General features: G+C 38.9%; 1 long non-coding RNA gene across 1 annotated transcript in view; it reads right to left on the reverse strand.

The window, feature by feature from the left end:
- Window positions 1–8,651, reverse strand: part of LOC138991441 (uncharacterized) — a 38,366-nt gene extending 29,715 nt beyond the window's left edge. The window contains exons 1-2 of the long non-coding RNA XR_011467385.1: window positions 8,518–8,651; window positions 4,373–4,492 (exon numbers count right to left, since the gene is read on the reverse strand). This is a non-coding gene — a long non-coding RNA (uncharacterized lncRNA). The remainder of the gene's footprint in view (window positions 1–4,372; window positions 4,493–8,517) is intronic.
- Between the last annotated feature and the right edge of the window lie 11,247 nt (window positions 8,652–19,898).

Consider the following 19,898-nt stretch of genomic DNA (forward strand, 5'->3'; position numbering starts at 1 on the left):
ATTACTTTGTCAACAAAGGTCCATCTAGTCAAGGCTATGGTTTTTCCAGTGGTCAGGTATAGATGTGAGAGTTGGACTATAAAGAAAGCTGAGTGCTGAAGAATTGATGGTTTTGAACTGTGGTGCTGAGAAGACTCTTGAGAGTCCCTTGGACTGCAAGGAGATCCAACCAGTCCATCCCAAAGGAGATCAGTCCTGGGTGTTCATTGGTAGGACTGATTTTGAAGCTGAAACTCCAATGCTTTGGCCACCTGATGCGAAGAGCTGACTCATTTGAAAAGACCCTGATGCTGGGAAAGATTGAGGGCAGGAGGAGAAGGGGACAACAGAGGATGAGATGGTTGGATGGCATCACTGACTCAATGGACATGGGTTTGGGTGAACTCCGGGAGTTGGTGATGGATAGGGAGGCCTGGCGTGCTGTGGCTCATGTGGTTGCAAAGAGTTGGACACGACTGAGTGACTGAACTGATGGGTGAAGATTCATCTTTAGAGCCCTAGCCATCAACGTGCCACCCATATTTTAGGCAGTCAATAAGGGATTACAGAATAGAATGTTGTGTGGGAAGAACTCTGAATAAGTCCTCAAGAGATTCAAGTTTCAGTGTGAAATTTTGAATTTGTGTCTGTGTTTCTTCACATCATTTATTTCATTCCATATCTGAAAAATAGAAAAGTGCACTGAAGAATTTAAAGATACCTTCAGGTTCTAAATTTGAAGCCCTTTTTCTACACTGTTTACATTCTTTTGGAAGCCTTTCTGGACAGACTGTTTCTCTTGCTAGCTTTACTATTGCTTTGAGTACACATATCTTTAAACAAAGAGATGGATTCTGTGTATATATTTTTTATCATTTGTAATTGTCTGTGTTTAGTCTCTCGTGTGGGGACCTGGTACCAAAATTATAAGCTTTCATTCTCAGCCTAGTATTTATGCAACCTGTAAGTATGAGTAAATGTCAGTTGCCTTGAAAATCTAGTTTGTTAGTTACCTCTTTATTTTTTTCCACTAAGGGAAGGTTTCTCTAACTTGTTCCCAGGAGAATTTAGTATTTCAGATGGCAACTTTCTGAGAGCAGCTCCTCTTCTTTATCACAGACTTCACTTTGGAAAACCAACATTTTCAGAGCCTGTTCTAATACTCAAATTGATAGGGAGAAGCCTGATGCTCCCTGATCTAGTGTTTCTATCTGGCATTGTGATGATCTGTGTAGTGGACCTGTATAACCAGAGTATGCTAAGAGCTGGAAACTGCCAGTGGGGTTTTTTTCCCACTGATGAAAAAATAAACAATGTTCTCCTTGGTGAAAGCAAAAATTTTTTGCACACACAGTATTCTCTAACTAATTTTCATTCCACTTTCAGTTATAAAGTGTGTCAAACCATTAGCTTACATCTTAAAAATATAATCACTTAGAATTATACAAAGGATTATATATATATATATAATATATACACACACATACATACACATATATATGTGTATACACACAACACACAAACACACACATGTGTATTTTTTTTATCTTCTCCAGGACTTTTGAATGTATTGGGGAGAAAAAATTTCCTCTACTCTTCTAGGTCCTTCTGGATGATTATTAAATTGACATGAAACAGATTAATGGGAGAAAATAGAATTTTAATTTCATAAGTACTAGAGTTTACAGAAATATGAGACTCAAAGGAGTGACCAAAGCACACAGATTTTAGACCTTTTAGATAAAGGAATAATAAATTTGAGAAGAACTGAGAAGACAGACAAACTTAAGCTTGGGTATTAATTAGTGAAGAACTAAGCAGAGTTTGTTTATGTAGCCTTCTTGGCCCTGAATTCCTGATCTCCAGCAATAAGGCTGCTTGTTTACCTCCTGGTGGGAGGAGGATATCTTTCACTGGAAGATGTATTTCATACTTCCAGGGGGAACAGACAAGATGGTCAGAATATCCTTCTTGCTTTTGCTTAAGTAATTTTATTCAAAATAATGAATCTGCCAAGAGGCACGTTTTGAGCTGGGCTTTTCATTTTCTTTTTTAAAATTTATTTTTAATTGGAGGATGATTGCTTTACAATGTTGTGTTGGTTTCTGTCATACATCAACATGAATCAGCCATAGGTATATATATGCCCTTTCCCTCTTGAACCTCCCTCCTACCCCATCTGATCCCTCTAGGTTGTCACAGAGTGCTGGGTTGAGCTCCTTGTGTCATACAGTAAATTCCTACTGGGGAGTATACATTAAATATGTAACATTGTACAGAAGGAAGTGACCAAACCATCCCAAAGAAAAAGAAAGGCAAGAAGGCAAAGTAGTTGTCTGAGGAGGCTTTACAAATAGCCAAGGAAAGAACAGAAGCAAAAGTCAAGGTAGAAAGGGAAAGACATACTCAACTGAGTGTTGAGTTTCAGAGAATAGCAAGGAGAGATAAGAAGGTCTTCCTAAGTGAACAATGAGAAGAAATAGAGGAAAACAATAGAATGGGAAAGACTACAGATTTTTTTTTCAAGAAAATTAGAGATACCAAGGAAACAGTTCATGTAGAATTGGCATGATAAAGGACAGAAATGGTAAGGACCTAGCAGAAGTAAAAGATATTAAGAAAAAGTGGCAAGAATATACAGAAGAACTATACAAAAAAGGTCTTAATGACCCAGACAACCATGATGGTGTGATCAGTCACCTAGAGCCAGACATCCTGGAGTGTGAAGTCAAGTAGGTCTTAGGAAGTATTACTGTGAACAGTGGAGGTGACAGAGTTCCAGCTGAGCTATTTGAAACCCTAAAAGCTGATGCGATTAAAGTGTTTCATTCAATATGTCAGCAAATTTGAAAAACTCAGCAATGGCCACTGGACTGGAAAGAGTCCAGTATTCATTCCAATCCCAAAGAAGGGCAATGCCAAAAAATGTTCAACTACTGTACTATTGCACTCACTTCACATACTAGCAAGGTAATGCTCAAAATCCTTCAAGCCAGACTTTAGCAGCAAGTGAACCGAGAACTTCCAGATGTACGAACTGGGTTTAGAAAAGGCAGAGGAACCAGAGATCAAATTGCCAACATTAGTTGGCTCATAGAGAAAGCAAAGGAATTCCAGAAAAACGTCTACTTCCACTTCGTTGACTATGTAAAGCTTTTGACTGTATGGATCACAACAAACTGGAAAATTCTGAAAGAGATGGGAATATCAGACCACCTTGCCTGCCCCCTGAGAAACCTATATGCAGGTCAAGAAGCAACAGTTAGAATCAGACATGGAACAACTGACTGGTTCCAAATTAGGAAAGGAGTATGACAAGGCTGTATATTGCCACTCTGCTTATTTAACTTATATGCAGAGTACATCATGTGAAATGTCAGGCTGGATGAATCACAAACTGGTATCAATGTTGTTGGGAGACATATCAACAACCTCAGATATGCAGATGATACTACTCTAATGGCAGAAAGTGAAGAGGAACTAAAGAGCCTTTTGATGAAGGTGAAGAGGAGAGTGAAAAAGCTGACTTAAAACTCAACATTCAAAAAACTAAGATCATGGTATCTGGTCCCTTCACTTTATGGAAAATAGAAGGGGAAAAAGTGGAAGCAGTGGCAGATTTCTTAATCTCCAAAATCACTTTGGATGATGAATGTAGCCATGAAATTAAGATGCTTGCTCCTTGGAAGGAAAGCTATGACAAGTCTAGATAGTATATTAAAAAGCAGAGACATCACTTTGCCTTCAAAGGTCTGTATAATCAAAGCTATGACTTTTCCAGTAGTCATGTATGAATGTGAGAGTTGGACCACAGAGAAGGCTGAGTGCCAAAGAATTGACACTTTTGACTTGTGCCAGAGAAGACTCTTGGGAGTCTTTTGGACTGCAAGGAGATCAAACCAGTCAATCCTAAAGGAAATAAACCCTGAATATTCATTGGGAGGACTGATGCTGAAGCTGAAGTTCCAATACTTTGGCCACCTGATGCAAAGAGCTGACTCATTAGAAAAGATCCTGATGCTGGGAAAGATTGAAGGCAAAAAGAGAAGGGGACAGCAGAGGATGAGATGGTTGGAGAGCATCACTGACTCAATATTGGGATAAGAATTTGAGCAAACTCTGGGAAATGGTGGAGGACAGGGAAACCTGGTGTGTTGCAGTTCATGGGGTTGCAAAGAGTTTGGACATGATTTAGCGAGCAAAAAACAACAATAAATGTTGTATATGTTTCAATGCTGATTTTTCAGTTCATCCCACCCTTTGTCCACAGGAGATCCCTGCCTTTGTCCACAAGTTTGTTCTCTATTGCTGCCCTGCAAATAAGTTTGAGCTAGCCTCTTCTGAACCTCATCAGTTTCCTCTTCTGAAACTTCCCTGAAAGTTTCATACTTACAAGTTGAGCTGGTAGCTGTGAAGCAAGAATTAGGCTAGTAGCTGAGTTATTGATTGTTCCATGCTTCTTTTTTTCCATAGATTGTTCCATGGTTCCATGCTTTAAACCAAAAATTCAGTCCTGAGAATAGATTAGTTCAGTTAAACAGTTGTGATTCATAACACGGGGCACATTTTAAGACAGTATTATATAACACCAATAACCCAATCTCACTGCCATGTTTGAGGACCTCAAGAGCCAAAATTGCAGCAAAAATAATCTTAAGGGACAAGAGATTCAACTTTAAATTTGTACTTGATATAAATTTACCAACTGCTTAGATGGAAGTTGAGGCAACTGAGTGAAAAGAGCAGACCAGTCCAAATAAAATTTTTTTTTTTTTTTTAGCAAATGAAAAAAAAAATTAAGGTACAGTTTTATGTAAAAATACTATTGACATTAAAGCTTATTTTCAAAAGCCTTATAATAAATTTATTCAATTGTATTCACCTTGAACATACGTAAAATTACTTTCCCAAGATTTCTTTTTCACAAACCTATAAATTTTCATGTCCACTTTGGTTTGTCCTTGATTTTTTCAGCCTCTTCAGAAATAATAAGCTTTACTTTAAGAAAAATTACTTTCTGTTTCCTCAGAAAAATGTATCTCCATTCTTCATACCCTTTCTTAACAAAAAACATATGGTCTACTTTTTTTTTCCACACACACATTTGTTTCCTTCATTAGTTCTAGTAATTATAATCAGATAACTCATTAGGATTTTTTAATCTTAAATACATGAACTTCCAGTGATATCTAAGAAGTAAGCAAATGTGAACTGTCAATTTTTTCTATACCAGCAGTCTTTATATTGGCAGATTTATGTGTTTATGTGCTTCCTGTAAGTACAGTTTTTCAGTGTGGCATAAGTTATGTTTCCTAAGAAACCCAAGCATCTTTAGTCTCTCTAATAAGAGGTCAAAAGTTGTTAAACTTAGATGTGTTTAGCATTTAAGATTTCATTATCTTATCTTACTTAAAATAATCTGGACTTTCAATGAATCTCCATCATTTAATTAACTTAGGAAATGTCTAAGGTTGGAAGTGACCAAAGAGATTTGGGAAACTATGTAAGGAGATAGATCATAAAACAGTCATTGCTAAAAATCTACCTTAAAACTCTCATCTTGCTTATATCTATTTAATTCATCTGTTTTTAACAATTATGCTCATGAACACTTGATAAGATATTAAAGCAGTTAGCCATCCTTTTATATTATTTTTCTTGCTGACAAATTTTGTAACAGAATTAGCATGAGCTTATTTGACTTTTAGTGAACCTATGGTAGGATAAAAGTATTATTCTTCATGTTGATTACTCTAAAGCCATACCTGTATTACTTAAACCAACAAACTACTTTCTATTTACTGAAAATTATTCTACAAAACATGAACTTCGAAAACATTTAAGTTGATTTCTATTATATCTCTGAAATTTAGAAATACTTAATTCATAAGCATTTATTTTTAAGCCAAATAGAGCCCTTTCTCAAATTAATATTGGTAATACCGTCCAGAGGTAGAGAAGTACCATAACTCTAATGTGTATACATAGATGTACATACAAACACAAAGCTCTTATAGCTTTTGTTGTAAAATTTTAGCCATGAACCAAGTATAACAATATAAAACTCATGAGTCTGTAAGTAACAGTTGAAATAAGTTGTTTATCTATTCATCTGATTGAAGCTTTCCTCTATTTGCGGAGGATGTTTTTAAGAATCATATTTGTCTTTGATATCAATCATATTGGTAATTACCAGTCATACTGGTAATATTAAGGAAGCTGTGAACTGGATTTTGAAAAAAGACCTTTCCAGCAGTTTGTATTTTAAAAGGCTAGATTTCCTCTTCTTCTTTTCTTTTTTCCCTTCAGACTTTACTGACTGAGCTAGCCAGACTCAGTTGCAGGCAACTGTGAGAAGGAGTGTTTATATTTAAAAACATGGTACAAGTTATAATTTTAAGGGACAGTGGAAGAATGAATTTTTCTGAGCTCCCTAAATCTGGTAAAAATCCCCTGAAGTGAAGGTAAAAGGGTTTTATAATTTAAAGAGTCTGCTGCTGTCCAGGGATGTAAATTCTTTGGGGGTCTAAGACTTATTCACAAAAGATACTGCATAGGAAAGTCTGAAGCTGGCAGGACCTGATTATAGAATCCAGGAAAACAGATCTTATGGTTGAGACTTAATGCTTGTTCTGAATGTTTCTGTTAAATTTATTTCCTGACTGGTAATATTTACATGAATGACCTGTATATCCTAGGTCTAGACTTTAGGCTGTTGTGTTCTCTGTAAATCCTGTAGTGAAGCGAAGTTAAAATAGCAGCTGGGTGTTTATTGTTTTTTTCTAGGGAAAATTTAGGAGTTTGGGGAGTTAAGGGAATTTGCTAATGAGATGTGTTCGGATTTCAACAAAAGGAATTTATATTGAATGGGGACTTTAATTTTGTTCCAAGTTTTATTTTCTGTTTTTGTTTTTGTTTTTTTTCCACGTTGTTAAGAGAGTTCCTAAGGCTAGCTTTTACATTTCTTTGTGTCCTCTTTCTAATTTGGCCATCCCATTTGTACCAATAAGACAATTTTTGAGAACAAGAGCTTTCCTTTTCAAAAAATATTTATTTATTTGACATCTTAGTGTCAGCATGCAGGGTCTTTAGTTGCGGCATGAGAACTCTTAGTTGTGGCATGTGGGATCTTGTCTCTGACTAGGAATGGAACCCAGGTCCCCTTGCATTGGGAACATGGAGTCTTAGCCACTGGACCACCAGGGAAATCCCAGGTGTGTGTGTGTGTGTGTGTGTGTGTGTGTGAGTCACTCAGTCGTGTCCAACGTTTGCGACCCCATTGACGACAGCTCGCCAGGCTCCTCTGGATGAGAGCTTTCTAAAAATGTTTTCTTTCTTTCTTAAATATAATCAATTCAAAGAATCTATCATCTGGCCATTGACAAGTCAGATCTTTTAATCTCAATAGTGACTCAAACTGATAAGACTTTTTATGGCTTAACTAAGGGCACAAGACAGAGAAGGCAATGGCACCCCACTCCAGTACTCTTGCCTGGAAAATCCCATGGATGGAGGAGCCTGGTAGGCTGTAGTCCATGGGTTCGCTAAGGGTCAGGCTTGACTGAGCGACTTCCCTTTCACTTTTCACTTTCATGCATTGGAGAAGGAAATGGCAACCCACTCCAGTATTCTTGCCTGGAGAATCCCAGGGACGGGGGAGCCTGGTGGGCTGCCGTCTATGGGGTCGCACAGTGTCGGACACGACTGAAGCGACTCAGCAGCAGCAGCAGCAGCAGCAAGGGTTCAAGAGGAGTCTGGGCTTCCCAGGTGGCTCAGTGGTAAAGAATCTGCTTACTTTGCAGGAGACACCGGTTCGATTTCTGGGTCAGGAAGATCCTCTGGAGAAGGAAATGGCACCCACTCCAATATTCTTGCCTGGGAAACCCCATGGACAGAGGAGCCTATTGGGTTACAGTCCATGGGCCTCACAAGGGTCGGACACATATTAGTGACTAAACCACCACCACCCAAGAGGGGTCCACTATAAAATGCAAGAGCTATACCCTTCACAAGAGCCATTCATTTCACTCCCAAAGATAGCCTAAGAAATCACAGGCTTTGTCATACAGGTGGTAAGGATGCTGTAGAGAAAACAATGTCTTCAGCCCCACATAGGAAGTTGTAAAGCCTCCAGTTACAGGCCTGCTAATCTCTAACTGGGGCAGATGCTACTGGAGTGGGGATTTTTCTAGCCTCAGGAAATGAAGGTTGAGACTATAAAGGTCTCTTATGGACCTGATGTTCTCACAGGTCACAAAGCCAAACTCTTAAGACAAAAAACAAAGCAAAAGGAAAACTTCATCTTATAGTTTTCCTCCTTATGACAAATGACACAACAGACAACAAAACGCATGGAAAATGGTCAATAGAAAACAAAAATTCTCAATTTTTTACCAGAAGCCAAATTAGCTAGTTGGACAAATATTTTCTCCTGCTAATCTAAATTTAGCAAAAGGAAAGAAAAGAATTCTCACCATTCTCATTTCCATGGGGCCCTGCAGGCAGAGATTTAGGAGACCGACAGGTGTGAATCCTTACCTTCAGCCTGGGCTCCTCAGAAGTCCCAGGTTTCTCGGCTGCAGTAGCCTCAGGGCAAACAGCATTCAGCTAGTGAAGTTTATCCTGCTGACTGTTTATCCAGCTGTTGGGGAAGAAAATTTTTTCTCTACACTTCCGAGTTCTTCTGGCTGGTCTAACAATTAAATTCACATGAGACAGATTACAGAGGAAAATCAAATTTTAATTTTGTACTCTCAGTTGTTTATAGAAATATGGGACTCAGAGAAATGATCAAATCAAGCAGCTTGCATACAGTTGACCCTTGAACAACACACATGTTTTAACTATATGGGTCCACTTACACACCAATTTGTTTCAATAAAAATTTGAAACAAATTTTTTGTTGGCCGTCTTTTTCAAATTCGTGGGTTTTGCATACATAGATTCAACCAACCACAGACCAAAATTTCAAGCCATGGTTGGAAGAATTCATGGGTGAGAAATCTACAGATATGGAAGGCTGTCCCATTTTATACAAGAGACTTGAGCACTCATGGATTTTGGTACACACAGTGACTCCTGGAACCAATTCCAATGGGAATATCAAGAGACTACTGTAACCTTTTAGACAAAGTAGAAATTAAATTTTGAAGAACTGACAAGACGAAGAAATTCAGGCCTGAGTACTAGTTAGTAAAAAAGCTGAGCAGAGTTTGTTCATGTAGCCTTCTTGGCCCTGAACTTCTGATCTCTGGCAGTAACGATGTCTATTTCTGGTGTGAGGAGAGTACCTTTCACATGAGAAAATTTTCCTTCTCTCAGGAGGATGGAGGCGGGTCAGAGCATCCTCCTGTCACTAGCTGTTTTTTTGTTTTTGTTTTTTTTTTTAAGTAACTTTAATTCAAAATGATCAATATGCCAAAGTGGCATATTTGGGGTGGCCTGCTCTGACCCCCATAAAATGTCTCTCATTTTCTAGAGATGAATGGGTCTAACTCTCTCTCCCTCTCTCTCTCTCTCTCTCTTTTTTTTTTTTTTACATAGAATGCCTAAAGAGAAACTAACGAAATTGCCCTTGATTGCCCTTGAGGGAAATGGTGATAAAGGAAGTACAGGAAGGGAGCAAAAGAGAGGCAAAAAAGTGAGGAAGGAAGGAAAAGATTTATAACTATTTACAAATACATGGTAAAGGTGATGTAAGGAAGACCTAACCCTGGGGAAATAACTGAAGTTTGGAAGTCTCAATAATGAGTAGTTACATTCTTCAATCCTAGGGAAATGATAATTGCCAAAAACGACTACTTTCTAAAAATCTCTTACATTCTTATATATAAATGTAGCACTCGTATATATGTTTTTTAACTGATGATGTTTATAATCATGCTTTTCATTAATACACTTCCAACTCCAATTCTGACACTGCTCAAAATAAAAATTTGTTATTATTTTAAGCTCACAAAGTGGATATCCACAGTAAGCTTTTAGGTAATATGGAGTTCCATGATTTAATTTAGAAGTACATTTAACTCTCCTCCTCCCCCCAGAGGCCATTTTAATGGCATCACATTGATGTCATTTAGCCTTTTGGAGGTGAGAAAAAGACATCCTTAATCTCTAATCCTAGAAAGTCAGCTCAGTGACCTAGGCTGATGGAGGTTTGGGAAGGGTGGCTTGTAGACATCATACAATTTTTTTAATCAGATATAAAAATCCTGAGTGATTTGGGATTGTTCAGTTATAAAGTGTTTGGTGTCTTTTTGTGGGTTGAAAGAGAAATCATGGTTGTTCAATGAACCCTAACCTCAAAATGAAGACACTTGATAAGCAAAAAACTGAATGAACAGAAGCTTCACTTTGTTGTTTCAGAAATTTTATATTCAAGAAGTACATTAAAAATATAAATGAACAAATATGGAACCAAAGAGAATTTTCAATATACCTTGAAGATTTGTGTCATATTTGCATTATGGTTAAGAACTCTTCCTAGATTCTTGTTTTTAAGTTTCATTTGTAAATTAGTATCATCTTCTCCCTTTAGTTTATGCCTCTAAGATACCTGGCTCAGCCCCTCCATAGTCTAGAACACAGAGGCCATGTAGAAGTACATCCCTTTTCAGATATAAGTATCTTTTCTTACCATATCTCCTCCTTCAGCGCCAGAAATCTAAGACAATACTCTAGGGGCAATCTGGCAAATTTGTCTCTTTGTATGCCATGGCTGCGCGGGCACAGGAGGGCCTAGAGCAGCTATCCCACGTTGAAGGTCAGGAAGGGTGGCAGTGAGGAGATACCCCTCGTCCAAGGTAAGGAGCAATGGCTGCACTTTGCTGGAGCAGCTGTGAAGAGATACCCCATGCCCAAGGTAAGAGAAACCCAAGTAAGATGGTAGGTGTTGCAAGAGGGCATCAGAGGGCAGACACACTGAAACCATACTCACAGAAAACTAGTCAATCTAATCACACTAGGACCACAGCCTTGTCTCACCCAATGAAACTAAGCCATGTCTGTGGGGCAACCCAAGATGGGCAGGTCATGGTGGAGAGATCTGACAGAATGTGGTCCACTGGAGAAGGGAATGGCAAACCACTTCAGTATTCTTGCCTTGAGAACCCCATGAACAGACGAAAAGGCAAAATGATAGGATACTTAAAGAGGAACTCCCCAGGTCAGTAGGTGCCCAATATGCTACTGGAAATCAGTGGAGAAATAACCCCAGAAAGAATGAAGGGATGGAGCCAAAGCAAAAAGAATACCCAGCTGTGGATGTGACTGGTGATAGAAGCAAGGTCCGATGCTGTAAAGAGCAATATTGCATAGGAACCTGGAATGTCAGGTCCATGAATCAAGGCAAATTGGAAGTGGTCAAACAAGAGATGGGAAGAGTGAATGTCTACATTCTAGGAATCAGCGAACTGAAATGGACTGGAATGGGTGAATTTAACTCAGATGACCATTATATCTACTACTGCGGGCAGGAATCCCTCAGAAGAAATGGAGTGGCCATCATGGTCAACAAAAGAGTCCGAAATGCAGTACTTGGATGCAATCTCAAAAATGACAGAATGATCTCTGTTCGTTTCCAAGGCAAACCATTCAATATCACAGTAATCCAAGTCTATGCCCCAACCAGTAACGCTGAAGAAGCTGAAGTTGAATGGTTCTATGAAGACCTACAAGACCTTTTAGAACTAACACCCAAAAAAGATGTCCTTTTTATTATAGGGGACTGGAATGCAAAAGTAGGAAGTCAAGAAACACCTGGAGTAACAGGCAAATTTGGCCTTGGAATACGGAATGAAGCAAGGCAAAGACTAATAAGGTTTTGCCAAGAAAATGCACTGGTCATAACAAACACCCACTTCCAACAACACAAGAGAAGACTGTACACATTGACATCACCAGATGGTCAATATTGAAATCAGATTGATTATATTCTTTGCAGCCAAAGATGGAGAAGCTCTATACAGTCAGCAAAAACAAGACCAGGAGCTGACTGTGGCTCAGACCATGAACTCCTTATTGCCAAATTCAGACTCAAATTGAAGAAAGTAGGGAAAACCACTAGACCATTCAGGTATGACCTAAATCAAATCCGTTATGATTATACAGTGGAAGTGCGAAATAGATTTAAGGGCCTAGATCTGATAGATAGAGTGCCTGATGAACTATGGAATGAGGTTCGTGACATTGTACAGGAGACAGGGATCAAGACCATCCCCATGGAAAAGAAATGCCAAAAAGCAAAATGGCTGTCTGGGGAGGCCTTACAAATAGCTGTGAAAAGAAGCGAAGTGAAAAGCAAAGGAGAAAAAAAAAAAGATATAAACATCTGAATGCAGAGTTCCAAAGAATAGCACGAAGAGATAAGAAAGCCTTCTTCAGCAATCAATGCAAAGAAATAGAGGAACACAACAGAATGGGAAAGACTAGGGATCTTTTCAAGAAAATCAGAGATACCAAAGGAACATTTCATGCAAAGATGGGCTCGATAAAGGACAGAAATGGTATGGACCTAACAGAAGCAGAAGATATTAAGAAGAGATGGCAAGAATACACAGAAGAACTATACAAAAAAGATCTTCATGACCCAGATAATCACGATGGTGTGATCACTGACCTAGAGCCAAACATCCTGGAATGTGAAGTCAAGTGGGCCTTAGAAAGCATCACTACGAACAAAGCTAGTGGAGGTGATGGGATTCCAGTTGAGCTGTTTCAAATCCTGGAAGATGATGCTGTGAAAGTGCTGCACTCAATATGGCAGCAAATTTGGAAAACTCAGCAGTGGCCACAGGACTGGAAAAGGTCAGTTTTCATTCCAATCCCAAAGAAAGGCAATGCCAAAGAATGCTCAAACTATCGCACAATTGCACTCATCTCACACGCTGGTAAAGTAATGCTCAAAATTCTCCAAGCCAGGCTTCAGCAATATGTGAACCGTGAACTTCCTGATGTTCAAGCGGGTTTTAGAAAAGGCAAAGGAACCAGAGATCAAATTGCCAACCTCCGCTGGATCATGGAAAAAGCAAGAGAGTTCCAGAAAAACATCTATTTCTGCTTTATTGACTATGCCAAAGCTTTTGACTGTGTGGATCACAAGAAACTGTGGAAAATTCTGAAAGAGATGGGAATACCAGACCACCTGATCTGCCTCTTGAGAAACCTATATGCAGGTGAGGAAGCAACAGTTAGAACTGGACATAGAACAACAGACTGGTTCCAAATAGGAAAAGGAGTACGTCAAGGCTGTATATTGTCACCCTGCTTATTTAACTTCTATGCAGAGTACATCATGAGAAACGCTGGACTGGAAGAAACACAAGCTGGAATCAAGATTGCCGGGAGAAATATCAATAACCTCAGATATGCAGATGACACCACCCTTATGGCAGAAAGTGAAGAGGAACTAAAAAGCCTCTTGATGAAAGTGAAAGTGGAGAGTGAAAAAGTTGGCTTAAAGCTCAACATTCAGAAAACGAAGATCATGGCATCCGGTCCCATCTCTTCATGGGAAATAGATGGGGAAACAGTGGAAACAGTGTCAGATTTTATTTTTTTGGGCTCCAAAATCACTGCAGATGCTGATTGTAGCCATGAAATTAAAAGACGCTTACTCCTTGGAAGGAAAGTTATGACCAACCTAGATAGCATGTTCAAAAGCAGAGACATTACTTTGTCAACAAAGGTTCGTCTAGTCAAGGCTATGGTTTTTCCTGCGGTCATGTATGGATGTGAGAGTTGGACTGTGAAGAAGGCTGAGCGCCGAAGAATTGATGCTTTTGAACTGTGGTGTTGGAGAAGACTCTTGAGAGTCCCTTGGACTGCAAGGAGATCCAACCAGTCCATTCTGAAGGAGATCACTCCTGGGATTTCTTTGGAAGGAATGATGCTAAAGCTGAAACTCCAGTACTTTGGCCACCTCGTGCGAAGAGTTGACTCATTGGAAAAGACTCTGATGCTGGGAGGGATTGGGGGCAGGAGGAGAAGGGGACGACAGAGGATGAGATGGCTGGATGGCATCACTGACTCAATGGACGTGAATCTCAGTAAACTCTGGGAGTTGGTGATGGACAGGGAGGCCTGTCGTGCTGCGATTCATGGGGTTGCAAAGAGTCGGACACGACTGAGCGACTGATCTGATCTGATGACTAATATTAGAGATATTTCTATATTTTAAGTCGAAGCGAGCTTTGTTATAATTTCCACCCTTAGGTTTTGCCAAAATCATGGAAAATGATTTTAATCTTTCATCTAGACTACTAATCTTCAAATATGAGGGCAATAGGCTTCTATTTTTATGTTATATACAGTCATATAGATTAGAGTAACCCCAATTTCCTTGACCATTCTCCGTAAGGAAAATTTTCAAATTGTTACTGTTTACATCCAGAAAACAGCCTCTTGAGCAGGTGGTGCTCTCAACATGGATGGAATGTCAGTTACTCTCAGCCTATGTTTATCAATAAAGCCTGAAACAGCATTTGCTTTCTGGAGAGCTTCTTCATTACAGTAATTTATTTTAAGCCTAAAATAAAATGTCTCTAATTCTTTGTCACAAGTTGTACTCTTAGATAACTTTTCCTCACTCTGTATTTATCCAGAAGATTTTGTGACCTAAATGTAGGGTTGTGCGTTCATCCATGCACTTCTTCCTGATTTCATTTTCTTTGTTTCAGCTACCATCTCAAGCTGTTTGTTCAGTGGTGGTGAACCTACAAGTGACTTCCTACAATGTATTACAGTAAAAATTGCAAACCTCCCTGTGGATTAGTGGCAGGAGGTGGTTACCCGTGATTTCTTTGGTTCTTTGGAGATTAGTGCACAGTTGGTGCCAACAGCTATTAGGCAGCATGAAATAACATGATTTAATTATTGAAAATGTTTGGATACAGACTAAAAGTTTCTTGTCTAGTGTTGTAATTGAATTCATCAATGCCTAAAAATAAAATAACAGTTTGTGAGCTTTCAAGTTTTGTCTTTTCATGAGATTTTATAAGAATTACTTTTTCCCATTACTTTCATGAATTTATTTTACTGGTCTGATACTCAAAGCTGAATTGTATATTGTAGAATTATGGGATGGCTCTGCTGACTCCTGACTCATGCCCTAAATTAAGGGATGGCTCCAAATATTTTCTCAAGGGTAACGTCTGCTTCTGCATTTGAACTACAAATTAAGACAGGCTTTGAAGAAAGATGCTAGGGCTTGAAGAACGTTTTCAAGGACGGAAGTGTAAAAAGACAAGCTGTTGTTGATAGATTCAAAATGAGATGCAAATACTGGCCTGCAGAGAATTTGTCCCTCATAGGAAAAAGTTCAGGAAAAAATCCTCTGTATTCAAGCAGACTCTAGGGAAAGTTGCAGGATTTTTCTCTTTTTCTATCTCACTTTCAGCATTTTTAAAATGCCTTATGGTCCTGACTTCAGTCATATTAATTAAAGCATCTCACCTGTAGTCTTGACTTAGTTTCCTTTGCTTTGATCTGAGAATTCAAAAGGGATTGTGTGAAAGCGGAGGTTTGGCACATTTTTTTAAATTTTATTTTATTTTTAAACTTTACATAATTGTATTAGTTTTGCCAAATATCAAAATGAATCCGCCACAGGTATACATGTGTTCCCCATCCTGAACCCTCCTCCCTCCTCCCTCCCCATACCATCCCTCTGGGTCGTCCCAGTGCACTAGCCCCAAGCATCCAGTATCGTGCATTGAACCTGGACTGGCAACTTGTTTCTTACATGATATTTTACATGTTTCAATGTCATTCTCCCAAATCTTCCCACCCTATCCCTCTCCCACAGAGTCCATAAGACTGTTCTATACATCAGTGTCTCTTTTGCTGTTAAGCATCTCTTGTGTTTAAATCCTTCCTTCAAAACCCAGCAATGGAGAAGTTGGGCAGGTTGTGAAATTTAGTTCTGAAAATTTAGTTTTCTCCATGTAACATGGGCTTTTCTGTGAGTAGAAAATAACATAACACATTTAAGTCACCTGATAGAGTGTCTTGTATATTGCAATCATTTGCAAATTTTTGTCCTTTTCTTCTAGGTTCAAGCATTCTTACAACACTCTTCTATTTTACCCCCGTACATGAATATAAGAGTTTTGTTTAAGAGAGCTTGTTATAAAATATTAACAAGCTTACTATAATATCAGTGAAGATTCTGTTTAAAGTAGCACTGGTATTCCAGTCCATATTTCTTAGATGTTTTAATTTGTTTTGTTATCATTGTTTTTATTGCATAATTTTGTTTCTCAATAACAGGAAGAAAATTAATCTGCCCTCTTTGAAAACTAAAAGAATATTTTGTCTGACTAGAACTAGAAGTCTACTTACATTGAAATGATTTAGATGCTGTTTTAGAATATCTGATAAAAGGAAAATACCTTCTCTTTGGAAGGAGGAAAACAATAGGGTTAATAACAAGGATAATGGCTGTTCATTGATGATAGAGGATATTTATTGATGTGACTCTACTTGGGAAATAGAAATGACCACGGATTTCTGATACCTTTTAGTGGAATAAGGAAGAGAGAAGAGCTGCCTACCAGGGTTTTTATTATTGTTAGGTTGAAGTCCAGAAAAGGCGGACTCAGTATTTGCCTTCCCAGTGAGGTATCTACAAAAAAGTTTTAAATATGCTAAAATTCACTTCTTTCTGAGTTTTGAAATATAAATTAAAGATAAAATTAGACACACTGGTGACAAGTGACATTCTGTAAAAGCTACTTAATTATAACTCTGTAAGTTCTAAGACTAATTTTTAAGATAACACTATTCTAATATTTTTCATCACCAAAATAAATTCCTTCTTCCCTTGCTATATTTTCTGTCCATATTCCAAAACCAAGACCAGGCAGCATTGTATATGCTCTGATCTCAACCTGTACACACTTGCCCTGTCTAGTTTCCCAGAAGAAAGGTTCTGTCCTTGACTAAGAAGTAAAGGAAGCTCTTTACATGCCCTCAAAACCTGAACAAAAATAAACACAGAATGGCTTAAAGACTTAAATATAAGACAAGACACCATAAAGCTCCTAGAAGAAAGCATAGGCAAAACATTCTCTGACATAAATCATAGCGATGTTTTCTTAGATCAGTCTCCCAAGGCAAGAGAAATAAAAACAAAAATAAACAAATGAGACCTAATCAAACTTACAAACTTTTGCACAAGAAAGGAAACCATAAAAATGAAAAGACAGCTTACAGAATGGGAGAAAATATTTGCAAACGATGCAACGAACTAAGAGTTAATCTCCAAAACGTAAAAACAGCTCATACAACTCAAACAACCAAAAAACCAACCCCATGGGAAAATGTACAGAAGACCTTAATAAACATTTCTCTAAAGAAGACCTACAGATAGCCAACAAGCACATGAAAAGATGCTCAGCATCACTAACTACTATAGAAATGCAAATCAAAACTACAATGAGGTACCACCTCACACCGGTCAGACTGAATAACATAAAAAGTCTATAAATAACAATTGCTGGAGAGGTTGTGGAAAAAAGGGAAGCCTCCTATGCTGTTGGTGGGAATATAAGTCGGAGCAGCCACTATGGAGAACAGTATGGAGGTTCCTTAAGAAATTAAAAATAGAGCTACCATGAGATCCTTCAATCCCACTCCTGGGTATATAATCCCAAGAAAACCATAATTTGAAAAGATACATACACCCCCATGTTCATTGAAACAGGAATGCTTCCAGGTTGCTTCCAGGACATGGAAGCAAGCTAAATGGGGGAGAGGAGGGAGGGAGAGGGCTGTTTTAGGAGATTGGGATTGGCAGTTGCGAACTATTGTACAGAGAATGGATAAACAGCAAATCCTACTGTTTGGCACAAGAAACTATATCCAATTTCCTGAGATAAACCATAGTGGAAAAGAATATTTAAAAAAGAATGTATGTATGTATGTATATAACTGGGGTTCCCTGGGGTTCTAGGTAAAGAATCTGCCTGCAATGCAGGAGACCCGGATTCGATTCCTGCATTGAGAAGATCCCCCGGAGAAAGAAATGGCAATCCACTCCAGTATTCTTGCATGGAAAATCCCATGGACAGAGGAGCCTGGCAGGCTACAGTCCATGGGGTTGCAAGAGTCGGATATGACTTAGTGACTAAACCACCACACATATATAATTGAGTCATTCTGTTGTACAGCAGTGATTGGCACAATACTGCAAATCAACTATAATTCAATAAAATAAAAATAAAAATATTTTAAAAAGAAGTAAATGAAATTCTTTAAAGAATTTCAAGGTTTTCCTTTGTCAAGATATGATTAATAAAAGACACAGAAGGACTGATGCTTGCACATGATTGAAATCAGTATGATCTTAATCACTGTTCAGATTCTCTATGAAACAGAAATGACAATAGTTATACAATTAGAGGGTTCGGGCCCTTTTGCGTCCTTTTACTTCTCTGTGATGGTCTTCAGTGCCCATTGCTCTGGTCACCCTGCTCCAGTACAAATCTCTCAGGACCAACTTGACAAATTCATTTTCAATGGATAATAAAGCACTGGTGTGGGGAAGAGATTTGCATTTATATATCACCAAATGTCTATTAAATTTAACTCATTGTGAAGCATTAACAGGAGGGCATATTTTTTAGGTTAACAATGGATCTGCCTCTCACTAGGGAAAGTAGTGGAAAGGCAGTGCTCCAAGAATGTCAGGGTCAGTCCCACAAATTTACCTGCTCCCCTTGGTTCTGAAATGCCCCTCAGCTACATCAATTCTGTAAACTGTTAAAGAACTTGCAAGGGCTCTGTTTACTCTGAGTGAAGTTTACTCTGCCTCCTAGAATTTAGTAGGATGCTTTTTTTTTTTTTTATCAGCTTAACCCAAATAAGCAGTGCTTCTTAACCTTTCTGAGCGATGGACTCCTTTTTAAAGGATACAGAAATTATAGAACTTTTCTTCAGAAAAATAGTCACACGCTCATACATGATATTGTTCTGAATTTCACATTATCAATGGACTATTTAGAGTATGGCAAAGAGACTTGAAAGAAATGATGCCTCAAATATTTCGGAGTCCTGGAGAGCCTGGATCTAGGACAAAAGGTTTAACCAGCTTCCCTCGGGGAAGATGGCGGCTGATGAGCAGACGTGGGGTAGGGTGGGCTGTTCACCTTCAGTGTCTGTTTTGATTGCCAGGCATCTGTTCTGATAGAGCCTGATTCTCACAGTGCCTTGCCTTTCTATTTTGGGGTGTGTTAATTTTGCCCCTTTATAAGGGAAACATCTTTGGATGAAGGAGGTCAGGGAGAAAGGCCAAAGATGAGAGAGTGTGGTGGGTACCATGGAGGATGAAGAGGAATTAGAGAGGGTATCACAGCTCTCAGTCCACTGGGAATTGCCCCAAAACCCAGCTTGGGTCCAGTGACTCACCGTTCAGGAGGAGTGAGCATTACATGCTGGGCTGCAAGTCCCAGGTGGGCTCTACTGATTTTGAAAATACCCTTCCTCTCACTCCACCCCCACTCTCTGCCACATTTATACTCTTTGCAATATGATTTTTCTGCTTTTTCAATCATGAAGTAGAATCTATTTTTAATACTCTGAAACTGGCGTGAGTTTATGACTTGCTTTGGCCAAGGGCATGTGGTAGAAATGCGCATGTGCCAGTTTTGAGGCTAAACTTCAAGCTCTGTCTCCATCTCCTCCTCTCTCCATCCCCCCCTCTCTCCCTCACTCTTCTCTTTCCTCTATCTCTGCCAAGAAAATATCCTCAGATGAGCCTGCTGGAGGAGGCACACTGGCCAGATGTCCCAGACCCTGTATGGGAAAGAATGTGAAAACCTGCTGCTGAGATGTGAAAACCTGCTGCTGACCATGGACATCTGAACAAGGTTTGTTGAATCGAGTTGGGATCTCTAGCAGCACCCAGGCAACTTGTATATACA

This window comes from Bos mutus, chromosome 17 (genome assembly GCF_027580195.1).
Source record: "Bos mutus isolate GX-2022 chromosome 17, NWIPB_WYAK_1.1, whole genome shotgun sequence".
Classification (NCBI taxonomy): Eukaryota; Metazoa; Chordata; class Mammalia; order Artiodactyla; family Bovidae; genus Bos; species Bos mutus.